This window comes from Priapulus caudatus, unplaced genomic scaffold, assembly GCF_000485595.1.
Source record: "Priapulus caudatus unplaced genomic scaffold, Priapulus_caudatus-5.0.1 Scaffold801, whole genome shotgun sequence".
Lineage (NCBI taxonomy): Eukaryota > Metazoa > Priapulida > Priapulimorpha > Priapulimorphida > Priapulidae > Priapulus > Priapulus caudatus.
The window spans coordinates 131,616-136,579 of record NW_014577862.1 but is presented as its reverse complement, the minus strand read 5'-3'; positions in this window follow the sequence as shown (position 1 = coordinate 136,579).

The window sequence follows — 4,964 nt, the reverse complement described above, 5'->3', positions numbered from 1 at the left end:
TGCTCATTACCACCACCCTACCACAACCTCACCACCTACGTACCTCTGCTAACACCCCTCACATAACCTCCTGCCTCTAAGACCACCCCCACCTTCACTATAACTGCCTCATCAGCACCCACCCACACCTCACACCTCACTGCATAACCCTTCCTGCCTGCATAGCCACCACCACCACCACCTCACCACCTCACTGATAACCCTCCTTGCTCATACCACCACCCACCACACCTCACCTACCTCACTGATAAACCCTCCTCTGCTCATACCAGCACCCACCACACCTCACCACACTCACTGATAACCTCCTGCTCATACCCACAGCACCACCACACCTCACCACCTCACTGCATTAACACCTTCCTGCTCATAGCACACCCACCACACCTCACCACCTCACTGATAACCCTCCTGCTCATACCACCACCCACCACACCTCACCACCTCACTGATAACCCTCCTGCTCATACCACCACCCACCACACCTCACCACCTACACATCCATATCATTAACTCACTGCTGCCGCCGCCGCCTATCGGTTAGTCGTGCCTGGTAATGGCAGGAGCAGAGAAACCATTAGTGTGAGAGAGAGAGAGAGAGAGAGAGAGAGAGAGAGAGAGAGAGCAAGCAAGAGAGAGAGAGAGAGCGAGACTCGCGGCGGGTCGCGCACTGAGGCAGACGCAGGACTTGTGTACACCCGAGCAACAGCAGCAGCCTTGCCTCCCCCCACCGCGCTCGTTCGCTCTCTCCCGATCATTATTAGAGGCTGCCACAGTGACCTGAATTAAATGTTGCGTCACGTTAGCTGCTACTGCTTCTGCTGCTGCTACTGCTGCTACAGGGGCAGCAGCAGCACTAGTAGTAGCAGCAGCACTAGTAGTAGCAGCAGCACTAGTAGTAGCAGCAGCACTAGTAGTAGCAGCAGTAGTAGTAGTAGTAACACCAGTTGCAGCCACATCAGCTGCAGCAGCAGCAGCAGTAGTAGTAGTAGCAGCAGCAGCAGCAGCAATAGCAGCAGCAGTAAGAACAGTACCAATAGAAGGGAATGGTGACTGATGTTGGGGAGGAAGGGTGGCTGTGCGGTGGTGTAGTCATGGTGAGGGCAGGGGAAGGCAGCGTTTAGCAATAAGATATTGGGCGTACAGCTGTTTTAGTAGCTCTGTGTGCTAAACATTCACTGCCCGTAATCCGTTATTCATTCTCCTGCCTTATAGAGGCATAGCGCTGTTGGCATAGTGGCTACAACCATTACCTTGAGGCCGTTGTCAACCCTGCCATCTATCGGCGCGTATAACAACTAACCACGTGTGGCTGTTTCCACCTGGGTGACGTAACACATGCTAAGCGTACGTGGCGATGGTGGTGGCGGTGGCAACACCTGCGTATGATTGTTAATGAGCTAATGTTATGCAAATCTGAATAGTAGTTGTTCAATTGGTTTTATTGCTAGTGGTGCTTATGGCCTGGCTGGACACGTGTGTGTGTGTGTGTGATGCCATTATGCTATGGGCTAATGTTTGTACTGGGTTAGGTAATTGTGTCTGTAGAACAGTCTACTCATCCTCCTCGCCTTCTAGCTCCTCCTTCTTCTCCTCCTTACTTTCCTCCACCACCTCCTCCTTACTTTCCTCCTTCTACTCTTTCCCCTCTTCCTCATCCTCCCTCCCCTCCTCCTCTTTCTCTGCCTCCCTCTCCTGCTCCTCCTATTTCTCCCTCTCCTCCTCCTCGGCTTTTCTTTCTCCTCTTCCTCCGCTTTATTCCCCTTCTCCTCCTCCCTTTTCCTTTTGCTTTCTCTTCCCATTCGCATTCTTTTCATTCCACTCTTCCCTCTGCTCCTCTCCTTCTCCTCTTCTTACCCTTCCATCCATCCTACTTCCTTTCACACCTCCCCTTTCCTTCCGTCAATCAAACCCTCTGCCCCCTCTCCCCTGATCAAAAATTCCTCGGGGAACATGCCCTCGGACCCCCCTTGCTAGGTGAGCACCTGCGCTGCTCACTTTGCTAGGACCTCGAAACGTGCAAACACACCGCAAAAAAACATTTACTACCTCCACCAGACCAGTTTTTGATCAGGAAAAAACACTGCATTGAAACTATTGGACCAAGACCGAGGGTTCCAAAGACAACTCCGGCGGGGGGGGGCACTCCACTTATATATTGCTATGGCTTAGGAGTGCCTACAGGAGAGACCCCCTTGTTTACCATAAAACATCCCTTCCAGTGTCATCGCCATTTTAAGAATATCTCGTTCAAGAGCATCCCACATTCAATAGACATTAGTTCGAAGACCCCATTTTCAGTCTGAGTTAGTTCCAAGCCCCGTCAGTTTTAGCTCGCGCTTACATCCTCAAGATGAGCTATGCCATGGGGCTGTCGCTACGTCTGTCCGTCATCCCGTCCGGTCAACATTTGGCTACAGGTCAACGATAACTCAAGAACCGTTTGCCACCCACATGTTTCAAATTGCCCATAACATTGTTACTCTTATGGGCAGAGGTTTGAAACGTCCCTATTTTGGAGCACGGCCAGCTTGACCTACGTCAAGCCACGTCCACTTTTTTGGCAAAAATGGAAATGGCCATATGTCAGTTCAGGTTCAACGGATTTTGCTCATTTCTGGTATGTGAATGAATAAGAACTGGCCCAAAACATATCACATGGGTTTGTTTTTTTTAATTATGCAAATTAGGTAGATTTTAGCAATTTCACTATGCATTTCAGTGTCTGCCTACGGTCAATGATGACTCAAGAACCGTTTGACCCACATGTTTCAAATTGCATACAGTTGTTACTCCTATGGGAGAGATTTGAACGTCCTATTTTGGAGCACGCCAGTCGACCTACTTTCGAGCCACACCCACTTTTTGGCAAAAATGAGAATGGCCATCTAGATTCATTCGTTTTTGTTAAATTTACCTACCTACCTACCTACCTAATCATACCTACGTGTAATATTGTGTTTTAGATTCTTTGTTACAGTAATTTGACTGGAAAACTTTATTGCTTTAATTTGCATGGTGATCGAAAACCAAAGTGGCGATCGTAGCACCATCTTTCGCCCGATTTCAGACTTTCAGATCTGAAACATTTATTTTCGCATAAAAAATAACGCATATATAATTATGACTAGAATATAATGGGAGATATGCTATATAATGGTATATATGGTATATATGGTGAGCTATAGTGTCATTGACACTTTTATTAAAGTTAATTAGGGAAAATGATCAGCATTTGTTCTGGTATCAGGATATGAAACAGGTTTTCTCTTCACATCAGGTATATAACCACACCACTGACATCTGATGGCAGACTGATTTATAACATCAGTCTGATACGAGAACACAATTCGGATGATTGAGGTCTTGGTTTTTTATCGGGTTAGCTCATGTTTATTGCAAAAGTTCGGTGTATTTATTTTCATGATATACATTATGTGCTTAAACTTCTCAAACGTTTAAAATGTAATAAAAATGTTTTGATATTCAGAAAAAATTGGTGGCTTTAGGAACATGACCAGGGCATGTTCTGTAATTGACATCAATGCTAGTCTTCAGTATACAGTTATATCATGGATGCTAATTCTCTTTAGTAATTTGCAGGAGAGCCTATGCAGGACGTTGATTCTACAAGTGTGACGAGTCCGGCCGTCTATCTTCAAGGCACGACTTGCGGTAGTCACAACTCGAACACTAGAAGAGAAACCCTGCGCATGTGACCAGTGCGTGGCAGCTAACTCTGAAGCGTGATGGAATTCGTGAGAACTCACAAGGGAGAGAAACCGTTTAAGTGCGATCTGTGTGATGCTGCCTTCACACATTTGGGTACTGTGAAGATACACATGATAACTCACACGGGAGAGAAACCGTATAAGTGCAATCTGTGTGATGCTGCCTTTTCCTGTCGGAGTCATGTGAAGACACACATGAAAACTCACACGGGAGATAAACCGTATAAGTGCAAACTGTGTGATGCTGCCTTCTCCCGTCTGAGTCATGTGAAGAGACACATGAGAACTCACACGGGAGAGAAACCGTATAAGTGTGAGCTGTGTGATGCTGCATTCTCGTATTCGGGTTATATGAAGACACATATGAGAACTCACACGGGAGAGAGACCGTATAAGTGCGAACTGTGTGATGCTGCCTTCTGCTTCCTGAGTAATGTGAAGTCACACATGAGAACTCACACGGGAGAGAAACCATATAAGTGCGAGCTGTGTGATGCTGCCTTTTCAAAATCGGGCAATATGATGACACACATGAGAACTCACACTGGAGAGAAACCGAAGAAGAAAAAGACGAACAAAAAAGTTATTTAAATGTAATATTTAACGTGAAGCTTTCGCTCTGAAGACATCCTATAATCACGCATGACAATTCATAATAATTCTAGAGAGATGTCGTACAGATGTAAGCGGAAAGTACATATCAAACTGTCAGACTGTAACATAACTGTAAAAGCAGCTTGGCTCTGTGAACACGCGGCACGCAAATCAGGACTATCCTGGAACAACCCTTTAAAATATCCCACTCTTATGTATGCTGTCGTACCACTTTGAAATGACGAGGACGTACGTCTACCCTGCCGGTGAAGAAATATGATCTAAATATAATATAATCGCTCTTGCGCACGATCTCGCTAGTTCATTTGTATCGATGACCGAGCCAACCATAGAAATATATAGAGACACTATAATAGTCTAAGTAGTATATTATTTCTATGTGGCCAACCCGTGTTACTCTTTCCTTCACCCATTACCCTCCCGCTCACCACAACTCTCAATGAGAGATTGCAATCATTTTCGTAGTGACTACGAATAGTCGTATGACTACTACTACTACTGCTACTGCTACTGCTACTGCTACTGCTACTGCTGCTGCTACTGCTGCTGCTGCTGCTGCTGCTGCTGCTGCTGCTGCTGCTGCTGCTGCTGCTGCTGCTGCTACTGCTGCTACTGCTG